Below are 26,331 nucleotides of genomic sequence, written 5' to 3' on the forward strand. Positions count from 1 at the left end.
TGTCTTTCTTCGTGGTTCGTCATTTGATTGCGCATCCTTTACCTTCACAACATCATGTACCAACTAGGCCCTACCCAAGTTTTGTTGAAGTTCATCGGGGATCGTTTTAGTTCTCAATATTTCTCGAATTTGTTCGGTGTAGCCCAGTTTCTTTAAAAGAACTCTGCCTGTGGGGGTCTGCTGTAGTCTGCGCATTTGGGCAACATGCTGCGCTTCCCGTAATTCCTCGAACGTGTTGTGCAGTCCCAAGGCTAAGAGCTTTTCAGTTGAGGTGTTATAGGGTAGTCGAAGCGCGGTTTTATACGCTTTGCGTAAAATCGCGTCCGCCTGTTGTATTTCACTTTTGATATGATTGTAGTACGGGAGACTGTATGTCGCCCGGCCGACCACTAGGCTCCTGACCAGCTTGAGTGTGTCTTCTTCTCGCATGCCATGACGTCTGTGTGAGATGCGCGTAATCATACGGGCCACTTGGAGTGTAGATGCCTTTAATAGCGCAAGGGTGTGAGTACAGCATTGATTTGACTGTATCCACATCCCTAGTACCCGTATGAGTGTCTTCTCTGGTATTGGTTCTCCTTCGAGGTAAACTTGTAGTCGAAGTTCTTTACTGGTAGGGACTGTTCGGTTCCGTTTTCCTCTCGAAACCCGTAAGAGCTCAGATTTTTCGGTCGAGCATGCTAGCCCTCCTGCTTTGACATAGTTTTCAACGCAGGTGGCCGCTTCTTGTAGCCTATCCTCTTTCTCGCCGAGTGAGCCACTGTTAGTCCATATTGTGATGTCGTCGGCATAAATGGCATGGTGGATGTCGTCAATTTCTTTTAGTTGCTTCGCCAGTCCGATCATGGCCACGTTGAATAGCGTGGGTATGATATTATCCGCGACTTGGTCGAAATTACTTTTGACCCCGCATATAGGCCGACTTTAAGACTCCACATATATCTCGACTCCGATTAACACTCGACTCCCAACTTTGGAAGGGCATTTAAAAAAAAAGTCGACTTATGGGCCGGAATATACGGTAAATAAATCTGCAGTGGAAGTTACCGAAAAGCGATTCGAGGATTGATGGCTTAAAAGCAGAGATGTGACATATTGCCGCGTATCATTGTAGTGTTCGTTCGCGCTCAAGGCCGCAGGAAAAGGGTTGTTATCACTTTTGTTCGTGACGCGAGAAGCGACCAGACTAATCTCGATTGATCGCAGCCATGAAGAGCTGCATCTAGGCTTTTCCAGATTACTGTAGATGATCTTGACCCGTTATCTCGAAGTTTCCAAGCCGACTTTAAATTGAGCGATGCCGCGAGCGGCGGGCATTCTGTTCGACGACCGTCGAGCACGCTTGTTACTACGCCGCCACCGCCGAGTGATTCAGTTCTTTGCGGGCGCAAGTCAGCCCGAATAAAGCGTTTCGTTTCGAAGACGTTCTCGCTGTTTTCCTGTTCGCCGTACTGCAGTCACCACTACGTGACAATATGGTTACAAGTGTAGGAAACCGTAGTGAAAGAAGATGGCGAATCTTAATGAGAATTCACAACACAGTTGAACGACAATAATGAAAGAAAAGCTGAGCATGATGGCAATTGCCACCACCCCGTTTTAAAGAGGGCGCTCCTATCTATGTATCCATCTATCCATTCATCCATCCATCCATCCATCCGACGCAGACTCGGCGAACGACGGCCGACAGAGCTACTTTGGCGGCCGGCGCTTCAAGCGCCGGCCGCCAAAGAGTAGAAAGTGTTCCGGTGAGCCCAGAGATGCTCTGCAATCTCATGCGGCCGTTCGCCGCTCTGAGGACAAGGTGCGTTGGGACGGAAACCGTGAAGACCCACTTGGTGGTAAAGACATGCTCAATAGAGATGACCGGGCTCCCCACAGTGGTAGCAGAGAGGCCTACTGTCCGGTGTACGGTCCGAACGTGGTTTGAAAACCACGAGGCTACCGTTCCCACCTAGGAGACGTTTTGCCGGAGTCTCCTCGCCACATTCCCCAACGCTGACCGCCGGGAGAAGGCTGAAGCTGCACTGCACTCCCGAAATGAGCGCACAAGTAAAGCGTGCGCATGAATACCGAAGACATGGCCCGTCTTTTCAAGCGCGCGAGCGGCAACCGACTTCTTCCTCTACCAGTGCATGCCCTACTTCCGTTTCTTCGAAGGCATGTATCAGTATGGTCTGATGAGTTGCCGCCGGAGATTCAGGGTCAGTGGTCGGTCGCCCAGAGCCGATGGACAAGGTTTATGGACTCGCCGGGCAGCTTGGGCGGGGGTGCCGTCTTGGTTCTTTTCGTCGTTGGATCATAACGGGTCTGGTCCTGGTCACCGTGTCTTATGTTCGGGGCTGGGGACGGGGCGGGGGGGAGTGGGGCGGCTGGTCAGTTCTGTTCAAGTCGAGCTGGGGCGGGACGGGCGGCGGAGTCCATGTCCCCTCGGCCGACGACCAAGGAGAGCACAGAAGGCGGCGGTGCTCCAGGGCCCAGGATGACGATGTAACCCGTACCTCATATCAAATGATACGTGGTGGCAAGCCAAGAAACAGAACGACATGATGACCGATGAAATATGATTTGAATGGCTGCGAACCTAGCGCGAGCGCTCTGTGCAGCGCCACAGCCCGCTTCTTCGTCTCTGCTTCGTAACAATATGACTCCACTGCAATACAAAAGCTAAGAAAATAAACAACCTGCAGCTCCTTCAGGCGGTATAGGGAATGCACTCGCAGTTTTACTCTTTACGAAAGGAGGCGTTTTACTCCTTAGGTAATTTGGGCGGAGTAAACTGCTGCTGGAGACAGTTGGTCTATTTTACTCTGGATGGACAGTATACTCTATTTTAGGGAACACCAGTTCTTAGAGTGCCTCAACAAGAGTGCCTCAACAGGTGCCTCAACAAGAGGCTTAGATAACATGAAAGATCACGTGAAGAAGTCGCAAAAGACGGGAATGTCGCACCTCTTTGCGCTCACCGTAAATGTACCCCAATGCTAAAAAACATCAAAGTAAAAGGCCGTGTTTGAAACAGAAGGGACGCGATCATCGAAGCTTTCGCTATGCATGTTGGTCCAGATAACCAATTCGGCAGCTAGCGTTCAGTCATGTTCTGGAGAACGGAATTAAACTACCTATAACAGTAATCTTAGGCTGTCGTAGGCGCACGTGTTGATTGTTTTTTTTTCGTTTTTCTTCCTTCTTTTCACTCTTCTTAGTGCGCTGTGCTCTTGCCTCTGATGCGCATGATATGATGTTGATATACGTATACATACACGTTTCTTGAGACATTAAACAGTTGCCAGAAGCGCTTCGTCCTGTGTTTCGTCTCTCTCGCTATTTTGCTAGTGTTCACCGATGCCTTCAATGTTCGACAAAGCGTTGTTCTGGCCTCCATTTACGGCGCATTCGCTTGAGGCGCCACATAAGTGGCTTGTGCAGTGCTGATTTACGCTAACCGACCGATGCATGTCTTCCAAGAAATTAGGTTTACGTTTCTATTAAACTGCATCGGAGTGTTACGTTTAGGGGCATTTTTTTTTGTGCGTACAGAAAAGAAAAAGTTACAATAGATCATGTCTAGCTTATGACAGAAAACATCAACACACCAGTAGGGACCGCACTGTGACTGAACAGTAAAAAGCAGTAAAATAAGTCGCCGGCACGCAGCACACGATCAGCTTGCAATGGAGCCAGAACTTCTTCTAGTGCATTGCAGACTGATGAACACAATACACCCTTGCACTGCATTAGAAAAGCAACGAGAAATCGTTCGAGATCGCCGAATGCCAGAGATATGTGCCAGGCGATGATCTGGACATATTATAAGAGTTTGGTGAACGCTATTTCAGGTTCCCAGAGCGGCGGTAGGTCGCTCTACGGCGGAAATTGCGGGCCATTCACGTGTTTAATTTAGATTTGGCATCACGTCAGTGGGCGCTTACATGCTTGAAATGGGGCTACGCTGAAGGTGATTAAAGGGAGACTGAAGCACTTTTTCTGAAAATCGGGCTGGCAGCGGCATCCTATAGTTTTTCATGCTGTACACTGGAATATCGCATCCAAATAAGGCAAAAACAAGCGCGAATTGCCTTTTTTAGCCGAAATATACGGCCTGTGCCGCGGGGCACGCCGCGCGGCGCGCCGCCGCCCGTGATTGGTCAAGAGAGGTTGTGACGTAACTTTGAGAACTGGAGAAGCTGCCGATGCGGATCCGGCGCTGCGTTGAGGGCAGATCGCAGCTTTCCGTGTCGTTGTAAAAGCGAATACGGCGACTATTTTTTTTTACTGACCACCGAAGAAAAGGATACTACAGTTTGCTCATTCCACGTACCGCCTGAAACCAAAAAAGACACAAGCAAAAAATTCTATGCCTAGCACAAGCATACGCCAGCGTCAAAGACGCGATACAGACCATGCGTAAAAGGTGCCAGCACAACATCGGCTCGTATTCTCGGAAAGGAAGGGGTGCGAACAATACTCAAGTCAATTACCACCACCGGACGCCTCCTGGCTCGCCCGGAAGAGCGTCATCCTAAAGAAAAGGCCCAAAGCACTGTGTAAATCCTGTTCTCAGTACCCGGCGTTGCAGGTTGGGGCAAGAAAGTATTTCAAGTGAACGATGAAGGAGCACAAAGTTGGTGTCAAAATTAGCGAAGCACAGTCGCCAAGCACTGCGAGGCATGTGACCACAAGATAGTGACGCAATCATGGTGCGCTGTAAACCAAGCCAAATACGCGCACAAATACGCTTCACACCTGGCGCGTTCAGCAGACGCCAGAAAATATTAATCGCTGCCTCGGAAACGTACGCCCTTCCTAGATTTGCAGTTTAGGTTCAGTAAAGTAGTTGCCAACTATATGTGTGTTTAAAAGCCAAGCTAGCTGCAACTGGCCCGCTGCCACAACTTGATGAAGAAACCGAGTAAGGTTGCGGTGTTTTTTTGCAAAAACTCAGTTGGCATTCATTTCTCTCATAAATTTGCATCCGAAATCAACGTCGAACGCTTTCATATTAATTGCTTAGCTAGGATTAAACGAGATGCCGCATATGAAGAGCTTCGATGCTTGCTTGCTTTGCTTTATTGTGCTTTGCTCTGCTTGCTTGCTTGCTTGGACACGTCGAACCGAGTATAAAATCACTAACCGAGCCTTGCTGAGCACGTCTCAGGTGGTCTGGCCGCACCTAAGCTGAGGAGAGCGACACATGCTTAAGCCTCTATAAGGTTTCTTCAGGGGCTAAGTGAGCATGTTTCTACTTTTAAAAGAGGCGCTTCTTCGGAATGGTGACACGCCTCCTATGCGCGAGGAAATCGATGGAACTGTGTCATGATTCAGCCGCGCCTTTTCGACAGAAATCTCCAGAGATCGCACTAGGACAAGCTCTGCCTGTAGCCGCTCTTACGAAAGTGTTTCGAGCAGAGTAAGCTTCCTTTAGTCGGCTTGAATTATTCGTCACAGCAGCGAGCGGTTGCGCTGCGAGCTTGTGGTCTTGCGGAAAACAGTGGAAGACGACACAGTCGCGGCCGTAGTTGTTCGTGGACACGAACGCAGAGTAGTACCTGTTGAATCTGATTCTCAAGGTCGGCTGACACGTTTTGTACGTCGCAAAGCACGCAGTACGAGGAACAACGCATGCAGCACGAGAAACAACGCGCGCTGAACGCGCGCTCGGGTGCGCCGAAGCATCCCCGGCTCCTCAACATGACGTCACGCTGGCCGACATGGACGAGGCTTCCCTCTCCGCTGTTCCCCTCTCCTGCGCTCGCGCGGGGCGCGGGAAATTTAAACATCGCGTTTTTAATTGGTGATTGCGCCGCTGTTTTAGCCAAAATCGAAAAAATAATTTCACAGACGTTATCAGCAATGACACTACTTCAAAACCCTAGAAGGTTAGCTGATTCGAAAACCGCCTCAGTATCCCTTTAAGGAAAATAGTGCAAAAAACAGGGGCGGAAAGAACAGGACCAGCGCTATGCCACAACTCAAGCTATGATCCTGTTGTTTCCTTTCTTTCCGTTGTCGTTTGTCGTGCTATTTTCTGCTAGTATGTATCCCCAATTCACCCGTTTCACCATTAGATTGATGGTGATTAACTGAGTTTCTCTAAGAATGGTTGAAGTGGCGTACTTACCTGAGATTGACGATTGCTCGGTACCTGAAAAGCAACGAAGAGCGGTGTCAGAACTGCGAACTCCATATTTTCGGCACAGTTGAAAACGCGCTAATACCACCACGATGTTTTCGTATGTTTGCTTTCCCGCTACGCTATTTCCCGCCATGAATGCACGTCCATCATTTTTAAGTAGTATAACGTTCTTCGGGCTAGTTGGGTCATTTCATTACCTGGCAGGACTGCGCGAGAAATACAAGGACAGGAGACACAAGAACGAAACCGAGACCACAAGCACAGAATTTATTTATGTTTATTGAAAGTGCAAGCAAATGCTATATAAGCACGGAACCAAGGCGTGCAACCAGCCTTGACAGCATGTACATATGCTCATAAAAATTAGCACGCACTGTTCCTATTTTTCTTCACTTTCCCGGAGTAAACAAAACACCAGAAACAAAATCTGATCATTGGTGAAGGTTAAATAAAAGCATGCGGGCAGGCAGACATCATGTATCTAAGAGGTTCAGACCAAGTTACATTGAAGACGTAATAAAAAGATTCGGAAGTAACAGTTACCTGCGTACAGGTGAGGAGAAAGATGAAAACCAGCATGAAATTGTAGACGGTAAAAGGACAAAGAACAAAGAGCAAAAATAAAGGCGATGGTGAAAGAATAAAAGCATGGCATGAAGTATGGGAAAACAAGCATGAACTGATAAAGCAGCAAGGAAGTAGTGCATGGGTATCCAATAAAACCAGATAAACGACTACATTTTCGGGCCTGAAAAAATTCAGGGGGCACTTTGACTGTCTAAAGTGCGTAGAGGCGAAAGCGTTCTCCGAGCCACTTTGACTGCCAGGGGGCGCTTTGTTGACCTAAAGTTCGGTGAGTCGGAAGCCTTAAGAGTGGTGTTGCTGCTTGTGTCACTGGTGTGTGGTTAAGATGTTAAGGTTCGCCTCTAAGAGTGGAACGCGACTGCGTCTTGCAACGCTGCCAGGGAGTCCACAGAACGCCATCGCCCGTTCGGCTCTACGCCTTCCTTGTCCGTAAATTGGTTTTTGAGGAAAGGAAATGTATCTGTATATATGTAGATCTCAGTGGGCACCTGAACCTCGCCGTAACGGAAAGGGAGGAACATGGGAGTGACCGAAGACACCGTATATACTAAACGCGCCTTTGTTCATCCTAAACCCTCGAGCTGGCATGGCGTTCGGTTTCTTTCGGCACGTTTTTCCACCGATTATTTGTGGAAAAGCAAAAGGAAAAAGTTGTACAATGATCTTTGTGATATTGTTTTCCCAGAGCCCATGTACAGGGCCTTGTACAGTGGAGGCCCGGGAGGGGATGTTTTAAAAAGGGTGAAGAAAATGCAGGTGCCACCAGGAGTAAAGACTTTCTTTTTTAAGTTACATACCGGGACGTTACCAGTTAAAAAGTTTCTAGAGGGAAAGGATTTCTTTTTACCGTGGGGATAGAACTGCTTAATTTGTAAACAGCCTGAAACAATAGACCATGTTTTTTTGCACTGCTGGGAAGGGGTTTATTTTTGGGACGTGTTACAAAGGACCATAAAGAAAGAGCTACCACTTGACGCGCACGGAATTCGCTATTTAAGCACTGATAATGAGGATGGGGTACCTTTTGATCTCATAATGCTCTTGGGCCTCCACTGTATATGGCGCTCCAGAATGGCAGGCTACCATTCAATTCAATTCAATTCAATTCAATTCAATTCATTTTATTTTCCAGAAAGATTCTGGCGGATTCATAGGCAAAAAGCTGTTCCTGACAGCTTGACAAAGGCCTATAAAACCACCAACGAGGCAGTAGGTGATGACCTTATGATGCAGAATATTGAAAGAAGAATAAAATATGTTTAACACACAATATATTGTCACGTTGTAGTGACGGCAGTCCAGCGGTCAGGAAGACACCAGAAATACTTGCAAACGAAGCTCTTTATTTGGGCTGACTTGCGCCCTCAAAAGAACTGAATCACTCGGCGGCGGCGTAAGCAACAGGCGTGCTCGGCGGTCGTCGAACTACGAATGTCCGCCGCTCGCGGCATCGCTCAATTTAAAGGCGGCAAGGAAACTTCCAGATAACAGGACAAGATCATCTACAGTAATCTAGAAAAACCTAGATGCAGCCCTTCATGGCTGCGATCAATCGAGATTAGTCTGGTCGCTTCTCGCGCCACGAACAAAAGTGATAACAACCCTTTCCTGCAGCCTTGAGCGTGAACGAACAAACACTACAATGATACGTGGCATTACCCCCCTTCCAAAGAAGCATCGTCTCGATGCTTTAAAATGAAAATAAACACGGAGAATGAAACTTCGAGTCCTTCAGCGTTCATAATATGGCTTCAGGCGTACGACATGTACGACTTCCGGGCGTGGGCGGCGTCGCTGAGATGCTGTCGTGCCGTCGGGGATGACTTCATAGTCGAGGTCACCGATGCGACGGAGAACCCTGTACGGGCCAAAGTAGCGTCGCAGCAACTTTTCGCTCAATCCGCGGCGGCGAACTGGCGTCCATATCCAAACCCGATCACCTGGCTTGTAATGCGTGTCTCGTCGGCGCAGATTGTAGCGTCGGGCGTCGGTGTGCTGCTGGTCTTGAATGCGAAGCCGTGCAAGTCTTCGGGCTTCCTCGGCGCGATGAAGGTAGGCGGCGACGTCGAGGTTGTCTTCGTCGGAAACGTGCGGGAGCATTGCGTCGAGTGTTGTTGTGGGCTTCCTGCCGTATACCAGCTGGAATGGAGTAAACCTGGTTGTCTCCTGGGTGGCAGTATTATAGGCGAAGATCACGTAGGGCAGAATAGAGTCGCACGTCTTGTGTTCGGCGTCGATGAACATGGAGAGCATGTCTGCGATGGTCTTGTTCAGACGCTCTGTGAGTCCGTTGGTTTGCGGATGATAGGCAGTTGTCCTCCGATGACTTGTCTGGCTGTACTTTAAAATGGCTTGCGTCAGTTCCGCTGTAAATGCTGTTCCTCTGTCTGTGATTAGTACTTCGGGTGCGCCGTGTCGGAGGAGAATTTGTTCGACAAAAAATTTGGCAACTTCTGTTGCGGTACCACTAGGCAACGCTTTTGCTTCGGCGTAGCGGGTCATGTAGTCGGTGGCCACGATGATCCACTTGTTACCTGATGATGAAGTAGGAAAGGGGCCGAGTAGGTCCATCCCGATTTGCTGAAAGGGTTTAGTTGGCGGTGGTATGGGGTTCAGGAGTCCGGCTGGTCTAGTCGGAGGCGTTTTGCGTCGTTGACACTCACGGCACGTTTTCACGTAATGCGAAACGTCGGTAGCTAGCCGCGGCCAATAGTACTTCTCCTGGATGCGGTGCAACGTGCGAGCAATCCCGAGATGCCCTGCAGTCGGCTCATCATGACATGCCTGCATAATTTCTTGCCTGAGATTTTTGGGCACGACAAGAAGATGCACTGTCCTGTTGGGCGCGAAGTTCTTCTTCAGAAGGACATTATTGTGAAGGACGAAGGACGACAGTTGGCGCTTGAACCCTCGGGGAGGCGATGCGGTCTTGCCTTGCAGATAATCAACCAGGCTTTGCAACTCAGGATCCGAGCGCTGCTGCTGCGCGAAACTGCTCGCGCTTACCGGTCCTAAGAAAGCGTCGTCGTCTTCCTCTTCCGGTGCTGCGTCGACGGGGGCTCGCGACAAGCAGTCTGCGTCGGAATGCTTGCGGCCAGATTTGTAGACTACAGTTATGTCGAATTCTTGAAGGCGCAGGCTCCAACGAGCAAGGCGGCCGGAGGGATCTTTCAAATTGGCTAGCCAGCACAGAGCATGGTGATCGCTCACAACCTTGAATGGTCGTCCGTACAGGTAGGGGCGAAATTTCGACGTGGCCCAAATAATGGCGAGACATTCTTTCTCGGTGGTCGAGTAGTTGGCCTCGGCTTTCGACAGTGAACGGCTAGCGTACGCGATAACCTTCTGTTGTCTGCCATTTTTCTGAACGAGGACCGCTCCTAAGCCCACACTGCTTGCATCGGTATGAACTTCGGTTTCGGCGTTTTCATCAAAGTGCCCGAGCACAGGAGGGGACTGTAAGCGGCGCTTCAGTTCGTTGAAAGCTTCCTCTTGCGGCCTTTCCCATTTAAAAGGCACGTCAGCCTTGGTAAGTTGGGTCAAAGGTTCAGCGATGCGCGAAAAGTTCTTGACGAATCGCCGGTAATAAGCGCATAATCCAAGGAATCTGCGTATAGCCTTCTTGTCATTAGGCTGTGGAAACTCTGCGATCGCAGCCGTCTTCTTGGGGTCTGGGCGAACTCCATCCTTGCTTACGACGTGACCAAGGAACAGCAGCTCCTCGTAAGCGAAGTGGCACTTCTCTCGTTTCAGTGTCAGGCCTGAAGACTTGATCGTTTCCAGCACTATCCGAAGCCTTCTGAGGTGGTCTTCAAAGCTTGAGGAGAAGACAACAACGTCATCTAAGTAGACTAGGCAAATCTGCCATTTCAAGCCTGCGAGCACCGTATCCATTACTCGCTGGAACGTCGCTGGGGCAGAGCAGAGGCCGAATGGCATCACCTTGAACTCGAAGAGTCCGTCTGGCGTGATGAACGCAGTCTTCTCGCGATCTCTTTCGTCGACTTCAATTTGCCAGTAGCCGCTCTTCAGGTCCATCGATGAGAAGTACTTAGCGTTGCACAGCCGGTCCAGTGTATCGTCGATGCGGGGGAGGGGGTAGACATCCTTTTTCGTAATGTTGTTCAGGCGGCGGTAATCGACGCAAAAGCGAAGGGTGCCGTCTTTCTTTTTCACTAGGACGACCGGTGCTGCCCAGGGGCTCCTCGATGGCTGGATGACGTCGTCACGAAGCATTTCCTCAACTTGCTTGCGGATAGCTTGGCGTTCTAACGGCGATACGCGGTAGGGGCTCTGTCGCAGTGGTCGTGCGTGTTCGTCTGTGACAATGCGGTGCTTGGCAAGCCGGGTTCGTCGCACATTCGATGCTGATGAGAAGCAATCGGTGTACCTTTGAAGAAGACTGCGTATTTGGTCTTGTCTGCTCCGGGGTAATGCTGGGTTGATGTCGAACGTGGGTTGATGGCCTTGTTCAGATAGTTCTGCAGGTTGGTCGGGTAGGGCAAATACGTCTCTGATGTCTGCCAGCTCGTCGAGGAAAGCGATCGTCGTACCTTTGTTTAGATGCCGGTATTCTTCGGTGAAGTTGGTTAGCAACACCTGGGCTCGGCCATTTCGGATTTCGGCGACTCCCCTCGCGACGCCCAATCCTCGATCCAGGAGTAACTGGGTGTTCCCCTCGATAACACCTTCGGCATTTTCGATGTCTCCAGTACCTATGCCGACGAGAACACTTGATCGGGGCGGCACGCTCAATGCTTCATCGAGGACGTTTAAGGCAACGTGATGAGTCGCGCTCGTCGCAACAGGTATGGCTTTTTCCGTGGAAAGCTTGATCGACTTAGATCGAAGGTCGATGATCGCCCGATGTTCGTTCAGGAAGTCCATTCCCAAAATCACGTCTCTCGAGCATTGCTGTAGGATCAGGAAGGTTGTCGCATAGGTTCTCCCATTTACAGTAACTCTCGCGGTGCAGCGTCCTGACGGCGTAATCAGGTTGCCACCTGCGGTGCGGATCAGCGGGCCATCCCAGATTGTTGTCACCTTCCTGAGTCGGACAGCGAGTGGGCCACTCATGACAGAGTAGTCAGCTCCCGTGTCCACCAAGGCAGTAACCGCGTGACCGTCGACCGTAACTTCAAGGTCACTTGTTCGCGTTCTGGTATTGTACGTTGTCTTCGGTGTCCGATCTCGGCTTCGTCGAGTAGTGAGGCTGCGGTGGGCGTACTGCGACGTTATTTCACTTGGCAGCGGTAAAAGCTTCAAGTCTGGCCGCGTCGTCGTCGGTGTCGTCGTCGTCAGCGTTGTCGTCGTCGGTGTTGTCGTCGCCGGTGTTGTCGTCGTCGGTGTTGTCGTCGTCGGTGTTGTCGTCGTCGGTGTTGTCGTCGTCGGTGTTGTCGTCGTCGGTGTTGTCGTCGTCGGTGTGGTCGTCGTAGTTGAGGCATGGTCTTGAGTACTCGTCGATGGAGGATCTTTGTCATTGCGCTTAGAAGCAACCTCACCTCCAGAGGCTGCTTTATTTAGTTTAACCTTCGTGGGCTGGGGGAGCGTCCACGCACGGCGTAACCTCGGCTAGGAGAAACAAAGCGCGGGGACGATGGCGACGGGGAACGTGATAGGCGGCTCGGCGATGAGCATCCTTCCCGACGCAAAAACTTCTCGATTTCGGCTGGTCGCTGGCCGGGTCGGGGTCGTGGAGCGTCGTAAGAAAACACTCGGATGCCCAGTCTTCTGTATGGACAGTGCCGGAGGACGTGACCGGCTTCGCCACAGTGGAAGCATAGTGGACGGCGCTGGTCGGGAGTTCTCCACTCGTCGCATTTCCTCGTCTGTGTGCGGCGCTCGTAGAACGGGCGGGTTGGGGCGAGAGGGCAGCGGTCCAACGCAGCTTGCTGTGAGCGATAGGGGCTTGGGTCCCGTCGTCGAGGTGCAGGACGGCGCACAGCTGCGGCGTAAGTCATGGCTGGGGGCTGCAGAGGCTGCGTGGGTGTCGGCGTCACACCCAAGGCCTGTTGAACCTCGTCCCGGATGACGTCAGTGAGCGATGAAAGTTGCGGCTGCGTTCCCGTTGGCAGCAACCGTCGGAGCTCCTCTCGCACAACTTCACGTATAACCTCCCGCAGGTTATCATTGTTAGCGGTGTCCATGCAGCTTGCTGACAAAAAGCGCTGCTGGCGGTCATACTGGCGGGCTCGGGCGTCGAGAGTTTTCTCCATTGTGGATGCCTCTTCTACGAATTCAGCGACGGTTTTCGGTGGGTTGCGAACGAGGCCGGCAAATAGTTGCTCTTTAACTCCTCGCATAAGCAACTTCACCTTCTCTTCTTCCTTCATGTTCATGTCGGCACGCCGGAAGAGACGCTTCATCTCCTCAGTATACACTGCAACGGTCTCGTTTGGGTGTTGTATGCGAGACTGTAGCAGCTGCTGGGCTCTCTCCTTTCGCACGACGTTTGTGAAGGTCTTCAGAAGCTGTTCCTTGAAGGTTTCCCAGTTGGCAAGGCTGGCTTCCTCATTCTCGAACCAGACTCTTGCTGGTCCCTCCAGGGCGAAGAAGACGTACCTAAATTTCATGGCGTCGTCCCAGTTGTTGAAGACAGCCACACGGTCGAACTGCTCCAGCCATTCCTCGGGGTCGGCGCCAGGTGAAGCGTCGAAGGTTGGTGGCGCCCGGGGCTGCTGCAGAATGATTGGAGTGGTCGTCTGGGGCAAGGTCATGATGGACGTTGGTACTTGCTTTCGCTTCCGGGTAGGGTCCGGCAGGGTCCCGAACTCAGGTGCGTCCCCTTGCAGGCGTCGGCTTGCGCGGTGGACTGGACTCAGGTCCTGCGGTAGATGACTCAAAGGGCTGGCGTCTCGACTTGTAGGGGGTGTCCGGAACATGGGAGGCTACCCCGCACCTCCACCAGATGTCACGTTGTAGTGACGGCAGTCCAGCGGTCAGGAAGACACCAGAAATACTTGCAAACGAAGCTCTTTATTTGGGCTGACTTGCGCCCTCAAAAGAACTGAATCACTCGGCGGCGGCGTAAGCAACAGGCGTGCTCGGCGGTCGTCGAACTACGAATGTCCGCCGCTCGCGGCATCGCTCAATTTAAAGGCGGCAAGGAAACTTCCAGATAACAGGACAAGATCATCTACAGTAATCTAGAAAAACCTAGATGCAGCCCTTCATGGCTGCGATCAATCGAGATTAGTCTGGTCGCTTCTCGCGCCACGAACAAAAGTGATAACAACCCTTTCCTGCAGCCTTGAGCGTGAACGAACAAACACTACAATGATACGTGGCAATATGACTACAATCATGGATAATAGCTGAGTAGAAAAATATACATTAACAAGAACAAACATTAACAAGAATTACATTTTAGAGCTTGACACCAGTTTTACAGAAAACAGTATTAACGAAGTATCGATTTTAACTTCAAAGGAAATTTACACATATTGTTATAGAAATACAATTATGTGGCATACAAAAAAATAAAAGACATTAAGGCTAAGCAAATAATAGCATGAACAAACTATCCATCAAATAGTTAACCGGTAATATATCTAGGAAAAGGCACATAATACACACAATCTCGAAACCAACATTATACAATTATAGCTAAAATGAGTACACTTCTGCACATCTGGTATAATTTGTAAATAAAGGTACAGCTATGTGGACAAGAATTGGTCAAGTAACTGTTTTAGTGTAGGCCTAGTTATGTGTTTGTATTTATTTAGAATGACTGGAAGATTATGCTGAAGTGTTTGCACTTTATAATTTGTGCGGAAACGAGGTATGAACCATGGATCAGTGTTCCGTGTATGAGTGTTTTTATTGAGTTCTAAAGAGGCTAATGACTTAAGGAAATGCCTGAAAGAATCCATTGCTAAATAAAATGATCGCAGGACTCGAAACTCGTAAGCACGTTTGATGCTAATTATATTGTAGGACTGAAAATATTCTGCTGTTGACGACAGGAAGTCTATATTGGCGATGTTACGAATATTTTTTTTCTGGAGTACGTATATCCTCTGGACATTTCTTTGTGATGTAGTCAACCAAACTAAATTGCAATAGTTAGTGTAGGAGGCAAACAAGGCATTGTAGACTTGTAGTTTTATTTTTGTTGGTAGAAAAGAACGGCAACGTGATAATGCCCCTGTAACTGTTGAAAGCTTTTTGCAGAGGTTATCTATGTGAGAGTCCCACATAAGATGAGAACTAAATGTTATGCCAAGTATCTTGATTTCTTCAACAATCTCAATAATTTGGCCTTCGCAGCGGATATCTTGCTCAATTTTAACTAACTTATTTCTAGCGCGAAAAATAACTGCTTTGGTTTTTGAGGGGTTGATCTTCAGCTTATTTGATCGTGACCAAAAGATTAATTTTTCAAGAATGTTATTACCCTTTGATATAAGAGTATTAACATCACTGCCTGATAGCAAAATACTGCTGTCATCTGCGTACACGATAAATTTAGCCCCCCCGTCAATATGGGCAATATCGTTTATATAGATGATGAAAAGTAATGGGCCCAAGATGCTACCTTGTGGTACACCAGTTAATATTGGTAGAGGTGAAGATTTATGATTGCCAAGGTGAACAGACTGAGTCCTATTTTTTAAGTATGACCGAAGTAATTCGAGATTTGCCACGAATGCCGTAATGTGTGAGCTTAAATATTAAAATGTTGTGATCAAGAGAATCGAAAGCCTTACTGTAGTCAATAAAGAGACCAAGTGTAAAGAGTTTTTGATCAATATTTTGCAACACAAATTCTTTAAGTGATAGAAGTGCAGATTCGGTTGATCGTCCCCTTCGAAATCCAAACTGGTTATCTGAGAGCAAGTTACGCGTGTCCAAAAACTTGGTTAATCGTACAGATATTATTTTTTCCAAACCCTTTGAAAAAACAGGTATTACAGATATTGGTCTGTAGTTTCTCGCATCATTTTTATCCCCGCTTTTATATATGATGGATACCCTAGACCTCTTCATGGCAGTAGGAAATACACCTTTTTCTATAACAAGGTGACAAAGACGCACGACCGGCCCGAATTTATTTTCGGGAAAGCATGGACTGGTTTCTTGCAATCCAAAAAGCAGCTGCGGAGCCTCCCGAGTGGCTCTCAAGACTAGAGCCGTTGTGTATGTTGCGGGAATTTTAAGCTGACGAAGCCAGTCTCGTGCTGGCTGACCACGACAGTGTCGTATGTATATAGCGTTATGTGTATTTTTGTTGTGCAATGTCATGAGCCAAAGACAGGCAATAAAGAAAAAAAAAAGCTGGCATGGCGGAGTGGTAGCGTGCTCGTCTCGTACTCTGGAGGCCCTGGCTCGACTCCCCAACTCGACAAATTTCCAAATCGGTTTTCTTTATTTATCTTGTCTGACTATAAAGGTAATTAGGCTACTTGGCCAATTAAGCAATGAACTAACCTCAGTCCCACTTACTTGGAGCATCACTATACCATCCCTTTAATTGGTTTGCATGGTTACTAGCCAAGTACAATTGGCCCGTTTGAAATTCGCGCACTGTGACGTCACGACCATTTCGACCTATTGAAAAGCGTGACATTTCTGTCGACAACTCCTGCTTACAACGATGAGGCATTAAAGGCTTTCACCTTAAAACAGTTTACAGCGGCTCATGGCAATGGCCAAAGGATAAAGGCATGGTCTGGCGAATATAAAACGAGCATGACAGGACGGAAATAACTAGGAACAAGTGTATAGGTGGACATTGAAAGTGAGTAAAAGAAATAATCTTCGTGCCTTAAAAACATTTTGCAGGCAAGCACGGAACAAGAAAGATAAAAAAATTATAAGTGGCTTTCTTAAAAACGATTCCTTTCTGTGAAAGTGAAATACACGGAGTGCTGACACAGTTTTCAGTATCTCAAAAATTTTTCCGAGCGCACGAGAATGAAACGAGGACTGAAAGAAGACACACACCACAAAGCGCCGTACGGCAACTGATTTATTTTGCATGCGAAGCGCCCAAATGTATGCAATGCATCACTGGCACTCGTGGAAAAAGAACAAACATAAAACAAACACCACGGTGATACGTCTGGCTACTCCTTGATAGCGGTGAAGGCCGTCGAGCCGAAACCAGGCCACGTCATAAACAAAAAAATCCTAACATTATCGAGACAGAGTCAAACACGTGGAACGGCAACATTTAGCAACAGCCGTTACTGGGGCATTAATTTTAAGAAATGACGCTCCTTTGCACTTAACTGCACAGAAGCAATGCTGACACAATTATCCTTAAGTTTATAGATTTCACAGGCTTCCATGATCTCTCTTGTGATTTTTTCCCCACACCTGCGCAGAACTGTGGTCTGCTCAAAGATAGGCCCGTATTTCTTGCACAGTTCGCAATCACGGCAGTGTATGCCCAGGTGTCGGGAGGCATTCTTGACATTGTTGTTATGCTCTCTGAGCCTCTCATTCAGGCACCTCCCAGTCTGGCCGATGTAGGCTCGACCGCAGGGCAAGTAAATGGAGAACACCACGTTTTCTGTGCACGCAACAAACTGCCGCTGGTGTCTAGTGGTGCAGCTCCTACCCTGACAGCCGGTAGAGTTTACCTTCTTGCACAGTCTGGACAGCTTATTCGGTGCCGAAAATACCACTTCCACTCCTGCTCGCTTGCCTACTTTCCTGAGGTTATTTATTTATTTATTTATTTATTTATTTGGTCATACTGTTAACCCTCAAATGAGGGTCGTTACAGGGAGGGAACAAAAACAAATACATAAATGAGCAATCATGAGTCAGAGTTCAAAATTTGTGCACCATTTCTCAAAAATATATCAACACCTAGCTCAAATTGTTGCACGTTCATACTCTCCACAACATCACTTGGCAATTTGTTCCACATTTCAATTACATCAGGGAAGAAAGAATACCGGTACACATCCGTACGTGTGTTAATAGGCTGTAGTACCCTGCTGTGGTTTTTCCGGGAACCACGTTTTAGAGGCGCTTTCACATAATGTTCTTTATTTATTTTTAATGTCCCTTGCATTATCTGGAAAAAAAGTTTGAGTCTATGTTTTATTCTTCTAATTTCCAGCGTTTCCAATTCACACTGCTGCATCATCTTTGTAACCGAGTCAGTACGGCGATACTTTGAACATATAAAACCTGCTGAAATCCGCTGTACTCTTTCTACCTTCTTTTTTAAGCATTTTTGGTGAGGGCTCCACACAGCATTCGCATATTCCAGAACTGGTCGTATAAACGTTTTGAAGGCGACTAACTTAATTTCTCTAGTTGCGTTTGGAAGTTTTCTCCTAAGAAAGCAAAGCTTCTGGTACGCTTTTGAATAGATATTCTCAATATGAATACGCCAGTCTAGATTATGCGCCACTGTCACCCCTAAGTACCGGAAACTCTGCACCTCGACCAAGGTATTTTCTCCAATATTATATTCAAATCTGATAACGTTCTGTTTTTTAGTTACGTGAGTGTATGTAGATTTATTGTAGTTAATTACCATGCCCCATCTTTGGCACCACGAGTTTATTGATTGTAGGCATTTATTTAGTTTGATCTGATCTTCCGTGCAGGCTACACGCGTGTAAATTAGGCAATCATCGGCGAATAGTTTAATTTTTACAGGTGGGTTAATATTAGACGGAATATCATTAATATACAATAAAAACAAAAGTGGGCCTAAAACAGACCCCTGCGGCACCCCAGACACAACTTCACACTTCCCCGACTCACTTTTCCCGATTCTGACCCTTTGATAACGGTTTTTTAAATATGCCTGAATCCACAATACTACATTTTCACTAATTCCTAGGCTCCTCAATTTGGAAAGTAGTTTATGATGTGCAACTTTATCGAATGCCTTCGCAAAGTCTATACATACAACATCTACCTGTTGGCATTCATCTGTAGCTGTACAAAGGTCATGTACAGTTTCGATTAGCTGTGTCACCGTCGAAAGGCCAGATCGGAAACCGTGCTGAACTGGGCATAATAAATCGTTTTTTTCTAAAAAATACAGAATATGTTTTGCTATTGCATGCTCTAGGACTTTACAGCACACAGAAGTGAGCGAGACCGGTCTGTAGTTGTTTACACATAGCCTATTGCCACTTTTAAATATCGGAACAACGGTGGCATCGCGCCAGTCCTGAGGTACTGAATGATCCCGCAAAGATTTTTCGAATAAAAGCTGCAAATAATACGACATCCATTCAGCGTACCGTTGAAGAAATACCGTTGGTATTTCATCTGGGCCACACGATTTTTTTGCATCCAACCTAAGCAAATGCTGGAACACGCCCTCCCTTGTAATGCGTAGGTCTTCCATTGGGTATTGTATTGCGCAGACTAAAGGATCACCGTCACTGTCACATCTATCCTTCGTGAAAACTGATTGGAAAAAATGATTAAATACGTTTGCAATATCTTTCTTTTCTGTCACGACTGCGTCGCCATCCACTATCTGTTCTATTTCATTCTTTCTATCTGCGAAATATTGCCAAAACTTTTGTGGCGAGCTTTTAAGGAAGTTTGTAAGCGTTTTATTGAAGAACGTTTTCTTCGACTCCACCAATGCAGATTTTAGCATTTGTTTGGTTATTGAAAGTTCTGTTGCCCTGCTTTTTTTCTTCCTTAACCTTTTTATCTTACGCTTAAGGTGTATGATGCTCCTAGTTATCCATGGATTTTTTTGCTGTGATTTCCTTATACGTGTGGGGACAAAATGATCTATGCAATATTTGATTATGCCTTTAAGTCGGTCCCATAGTTCTTCTACACTTTCGCGGTTGGATGCTATTTCAAATTCATTAAAGCTTTCTTCCAGAACGTCTAGGATGGACGTGTCATTCGCACGGCCATAATCCTTAACATGCATCACGACATATGGTTTCTTACAGATTCTTGTGTGCAGCGGTACATTCAAGCAAACCATCTTATGATCTGATAAACCATTCTCAACTGATACAGTATAGTCTGGTATTCTACCGGATATGAAAACCAAGTCCAACAATGACTGGGACTTTGGTGTAACTCTTGTGAAGTCTTTAACTATTTGCTTAAGATTATGTGAAAACATGATCTGCATCATTTTATTGGCGCTCCTTATTTCTGCATTACCCGTTGATAGACTTTCCCAGTTAATATGCGGCAAATTAAAGTCACCAGCCATTATTAGTCTTGTGTTTTCATTTACATGGGAGTTAAGAAATACATTCAAGCCATCCAAAAATTCTGGCGGAGTGGCTGGTGGTCTGTACACAGTCCCTAACATATACCACATGTTTGCACAGCTGATCTTGCACCAGACCGTTTCAGAGACATTGCAATCAAGGGCGACTGCGTTTATAGTGCTTTTCACAATAATAGCCACGCCACCACCTCTGGAATCTCTGTCGCATCTAAACACCTTGTAGTCAGGAGGAAAAATACTACTGTCATTAATTGCGCTATGTAACCATGTCTCAGTCAACATCAATACATCAGGGCTCTCAGAAATTAGTAGATACTCTAAATCAGTTACTTTATTTGCTATACTGCGGGCGTTTACAAGTAGAATTCTGAGCTATGACCGAGAAGATCGCTTTCCGTGTCAGAAGCCTTGTCTGAAGTTTGCAACTGAAGCAATGTAGGGCTAGCAGTCTTTCCCCTCTTTTTGAATCGAGGAACCTTAACTTGCTCAGTACGGTACAGACACCGTTCATTCTTTTCACGATCCCAGACGTAGATATGATTGTTTATCTTAAGCTTGTCATGTACCAGTTGCACCTTGTTGCCGTTTGCTCGTTCCTTTTCACTGCTTTGCCATAGTTTCTTTCGTAATTCAACAGTTTCTTTAGCGTAGTCTTGACTAATGCTTATCGAGCTGCCTTTCAGCTTGCCGCAGTTCTGCATCACAGACTGTTTTTCTCGCGAATCATAAAAATGCATGATTACCGGCCGATTACTACCCTCTTTTTTCTTCCCAATACGATGAATTTTGTCGATCGTGTTCACTTCTACTCCCAAGGTTCCTTTAAATACATTATCAATAACAGCTTGTTTCAGGTCGCGGTCTGATTCACCCTTGTCCTCATCGATACCAAAAACTAAGATTATTGGATCGGCTTCTATTTTCATACTCTACCAACTTATCCGCCTGATGACGAACAAGGGATTCTAGGGTTTGTACTCGCTTGTTCAATTCTGCAATCATATTAAGTGCAGCGGTCAGTTTCTCGCATTTCACGTTCATTTCGGTCATTTCAGCTCTTAATGCATCTATCTTAGCATCTGATGAAGCCTGATTATCAATGATTAATTGCAACATTTCTGCGGTTTTAGGTCCAGGATTTTCTTCAACATCTCCTGAAACCAAGTGTCAACACCATAGACCAAGAGTCAACCAAAAAATTCAGGAAACTGCGAGGGCACGGCAGGGCTAACAAAAAGCGGTCGTCACTTCTGAAAGTTTTAGCATTATTCAAATAACGAACCTGCAACAGCAGTAACGGCCGCTTAGGCATGTTGTCGCCAGGCCAGGTGCCGTGCCCTCTGAAGCCTCCCTCGCTGCTTGGCTCCTTTTGTAGCCGGTCCACTGATGACGTCACCGTCGTCGACGAAAGACGATCCACGAGCTGGATGCCATCAATCCGAAAGTCTTGATAAGGCGTGAAGAATAGCGGTGCCCCGTCCGGACTGCAGAAAGATGTAGCGTTGGCGAAAAACCATGGCAGAACCTGCAACAGCAGTAACGGCCGCTTAGGCATGTTGTCGCCAGGCCAGGTGCCGTGCCCTCTGAAGCCTCCCTCGCTGCTTGGCTCCTTTTGTAGCCGGTCCACTGATGACGTCACCGTCGTCGACGAAAGACGATCCACGAGCTGGATGCCATCAATCCGAAAGTCTTGATAAGGCGTGAAGAATAGCGGTGCCCCGTCCGGACTGCAGAAAGATGTAGCGTTGGCGAAAAACCATGGCAGAACCTGCAACAGCAGTAACGGCCGCTTAGGCATGTTGTCGCCAGGCCAGGTGCCGTGCCCTCTGAGAGATGGTATGGGAGATGGTATGGAGGTACGGGATGACAGCCACTTTTTTGTTGCGACAAGTCTCCTCTGTTGTGTTGGAAGCTGGCTTCTTCAGTTGTCGGGCCATGCCTTCAGCCACAGAAAATAAATGCGTGCGGGGGTAGCCTGAACTGAGGAGCCGAGACACCTAGTGATTGAAGGCCATTTCAAGGCGGTGCTCGCATGAGTGTATGAGGGCGTTATTTAAGCAAGACCGAATAATGCCTTGTTTGACGAGCTTCGAATGCGCGGAATCGAAGGGCAGGACGGGTTTGTTCCCTCTAGGCTCGTAGGCCCAACATACATGAGTTGGAGAAAAGCATAGGCCCAAATCGAGGAATCTTATAAAGTTATTAACAGGGACCTCGTGGGTCAGAGTAACGGGTTCTAGACACTAAGAAAAAAGGAACATGGTGTCGGAAACATATGACTCAGGGGACGTACTAGGAGCACTTGATACAAAAAGAGAGTCATCAACATACCTGAACACTGCAGTGATGTTCGACCCTTCACATCTGCGGTTGAGGTCTCGGTCGCGCTCCGCAAGGAAAATATCACTCAGCACGGGCGCGACGCAAGAACCTATGCATATACCGTTCTTTTATGTTTTACTCTGTCTCGATAATGTTTGGCTTTTTTTTGTTTATGACGTGGCCTGGTTTCCGCTCGACGGCCTCCACCGCTATCAAGGAGTAGCCAGACGTATGACCGTGGTGTTTGTTTTATGTTTGTTCTTTTTCCACGAGTGCCAGTGATGCATTGCATAAATTTGGGCGCTTCGCATGGACAATAAATCAGTTGCAGTACGGCGCTTTGTGGTGTGTGTCTTCTTTCAGTCCTCCTTTCATTCTCATGCGCTCGGAAAAATTTTTGAGATGTGTAACCAACTAGCCCGCCAGTTCGTCCTGAGTTTTCAGTAGTTTGTCTAACGTGAAAAGCATCGACTACGTCCCTTGTGGGTTTCTAGCGGGCACAGACCACCAACCACCACGGGTTCGGGCTTCGCGCGAGAAAAATGTCCCGATCAGCCGTCATCACACGCACACTGGGGCACCGCCGCGGCGCACTCAACGTCCGCAGGGAGGGCACCGCCGCATAGATATATTCCGAGGCTGGCTGCCTCACCGCGTGCTGTAATGATTTACAAGCCGTGCAGCTAACTTTCCCTTATTTTCTGCATAATTGCAGTTATGCTCCCTAAGTGTTTGGTAGCTGAATTTCATGCACAAGACGTTGTTTGCATTACGTTGCTTGCAGCCAGATATATACCTCCAAGATCACAAAGGAGACGTTCATCCTCCAGCTGGTACGCACACACTAAACTGCCATCCCGTCCTGGGGCCGCGCGCGCACGAAGCTTCCGGAGTGACGCGCGACGCCAGCACGCCGGTGCAGGAGAACGTTCCCGTGTCAGTGCTGTGATCTCTTCCTCGTCTCGACAGTTGGGAAGTTTGCGAGATGGAGTGGGCGGTCAACGCAAGGTATGCCTATCGGACCCTGGTGGACAGGCTCGAGCCGCTGCAGGACAGAGAACCCGTGCTGGCGAGCTCGAGTATGCACTGGTGCACACGGCAAAGGACGGCGCGTGCGCACCTTACGCTGACAGGGAGGAATCTCTCCCTAGGCTCCTCAATATTGAACTGGGTCTCGAAATCCCGTCAAAAGGGGCCAATGGCAAATGCCATTGGGGAGCCGGGGCGGGGCTGTGGCCGAATGACAGTGATTACTCACCCAGCTGCCTAAGGCGGGAGCAAGGGAAAGGAGAGAACAACTCGGCACGCCGGCAACAGCCGCGCAAAACCAACGGCGGGAGGCTAGGATTCCCACACCTTTTAGGTCTTATACTTGGCTGTGAGCAAAAGTTTGGAGTTATTGAAGACCGCAGTACAATACACCTTTTTTTAAGGCGAAAGCCTTTAATGCCTCATACGGTCGTCACCATGAAATCTTAGCAAGTGTGTCCGCATTTCGGCGTCACTACTTAAGAAGAAAACTGTGTCGAGGCTGGGAATCGAACAAGGGCCTTTGGCATTTGAAGTGGAGACACTATCACTCCGCCACGAAGGCTCAGGGTTTCAGCATGAATAAAGGTTCATCTAGTGAGTGCATGAGTTTAATAAATAAAATGAAGAAATAAAAAAATAGAAATAAGAAGGGAAACAAAATAAAAAATTAAATCAACACAAATCAGAAAAGAAACAAAAATAAGAATAATAAAATATGAAAAATAAGGAAAATTGAAAAAATAAACAGTGAGCAGGAAACGCTTTCGCTTTGAGGCACTTTAGAGAGCTGAAGTGCAACGTGGATTTTCTTACCCCTGTCCTTGCGTTCACAAACCTTGCAACGACGTGCCTGGTGGCCTCCAGAGAGTTTTTTTAATGCCAGACTGTGTTCGCAGACTGTGTTTGCAGGCTGAAATGTACCACATATCACGAGAAAAAGTTGACGAAGTGTGACTGAGGTCCTGAGTACAAAATTTCTCTCACGCGTGGCAGGCGTTACATTGGTCAGACTGGTAGAGATGCTTTAATGAGCGAGCACGTGAACACAGTCTGCCATTGCAGAACAACTCTGGAGGCCACCAAGCACATCATTGCTAGAGTTGTGAAGGCAAGAAAAATGGTAAGAAAAAAGTGTATTGAACTCCGGTCATTAACCCAAAGTTTTTGTTCAGATCGAAAGCCGAGACAGAAAGGCAGGTTGTCGAAGCTTTTCGCAGTAAGAAAAGTGGTGAAATGTGTGTCAGCACCTCCGTTTCTTTCACTTTAACAGAAAGAAATCGTTTCTTCAGAAGGCTGGCGCGTATTTTTTTCTTTTACTTGCTTTAATTCTCACAATAACGTTTGTTACTTGTTATTTCTATCCAGTGATGCTTTCCTATTTTCTAAAAAGCTTTTCTCCCCACAATTCGTGGCGTTCAGATTCAACCGAATTTTACTATGCTTAACGGAGTACACTGTGGGGCCAGTTGGTCATACATAATCTGAACGAACAAACGTAGCGTTGAAACAGGACACAGAAATATGAGGACAGGACGGGGCTACAACTTACAACTGAATGAAATCGATAAACCAAAGAGACATCCCTTTTCGAGCAAAGACACGCATGCGCAAACTTGAAAGAATGGCAAAACTGTGATAATCTAGAAAAATCCGGTAAAAGAAAAAGAGACGAAAAGGCAAGGAATAGCCACCGGTCATGAAGACTGTTTACAAACATTAAGTGCATCTTAGAAAGTTTCTTTCTTTTTCCATTAGATAAATAGATGGTGTGCTAATGCACGTGTCACTACCACGTTGTGATATTTCATGAGCTTCCAAGATTTCCCTCGCCAGTTTATCTTTACCCCTTCCTAAGATCTTCGCGCGGTTCAAAGAGGGAAAGCAACCTGGGCAGCTCCTGCAATGCTTTGGCAAGTGCTCATCAGTTTGCTGACGAAGCGACGATGCGTGTTCACTCAGCCTGACGTTTAGGCATCTGCCCGTCTGCCCAATGTACACACTTCCGCAGCGGAGAGGGATCCGATAAACAATATCTGTCGCGCATGAGACGTGCGGCTTCTTCTGATTTGTGCTACACCCTGAATTCTTGACGCTCTCATGATCTGCCAGAGCGCAAAGCTTTGCAAGCTTGAGGGGAGCTGAAAATACCACATCAATACCAAATTTTGCTGCCACTATCTTCAAGTTGTGCGCGAGCCTGTGTACATAGGGCATAACTTCCAACTTCCTTTTCTGTTGTCCAGGTACATTTATCTTAGATAACTGGATGTGTTCTCTTTCTATGTGTAAATTTTTCTTTAGAGTTTCTGCGACAGCCACAAGAACATCGCCAGGAAAGCCTGCTTGTTTAAGTCCTTGAACCTGGTTGTCAAAACTACTACCAACTTTGTGCGGACATGACTTGAGGAGTTCCGACCTGCGACATGTGGCTGCTGTGCATCGCTTCATGAGCTTCGAATGAGAAGAGTCGTAAGGTAGTAGCGCTTTCTTGGACCGTGGCTCGTAAGCCCAGCAAAAATGACCAACAGAATTAAAATACAGGTGAATATCTAAAAACTGAATGGAATCGTGAACAGGAAGTTCTATGGAAAAATTGAGTGACTTCATGATACCTTTGAGTGGTTTATGGTTTGGTTTGGTTTATGGGGCTTAACGTCCCAAAGCGACTCAGGCTATGAGAGACGAGAACTCGCGAGGAGCTGGCTCGTATGGCTTCAAGATGCTCAGAGATTTCCAAGGTCATGCAACCGCGGCGACGGAGTGGTTGTGGGGGAAACAACTTCAAAACCGCCCGAAGACGCCCAAGAAGCAGGTAGGAAAAGTTCCAGTTACGTTCTTGGGGAATGCCTCAGTACCAAGTGGAGTTCAGCCCGTTCTGGAAAAAGGCCCCAAATTCAGTCTTGAGGTGACTGTCCCGAAGCATGAAATGCTTGCTTCGGTTCACAGAATAGCAGAGAAGGCCAGTGGCGGAGAGAGAACACATTCAATTTCAGAGTGTGTTGACACTCTCGAAAAGGCCTGCACGTCTGAAGCAAGAACAAGAAGACACACAAAGGTGAACAAA

The 26,331-nt window shown here is 47.5% G+C and overlaps 1 protein-coding gene across 1 annotated transcript in view; it reads left to right on the plus strand.

Annotated features, from left to right (window-relative positions):
- LOC149337844 (uncharacterized) overlaps positions 1 to 26,331 on the plus strand; it is a 124,920-nt gene that overhangs the window by 46,674 nt on the left and 51,915 nt on the right. The gene's annotated exons all lie outside the window — the stretch shown is intronic.

The sequence above is a fragment of the Amblyomma mixtum genome, chromosome 7 (genome assembly GCF_055824585.1).
Source record: "Amblyomma mixtum isolate Tamu chromosome 7, ASM5582458v1, whole genome shotgun sequence".
In the NCBI taxonomy this organism is placed as follows: domain Eukaryota; kingdom Metazoa; phylum Arthropoda; class Arachnida; order Ixodida; family Ixodidae; genus Amblyomma; species Amblyomma mixtum.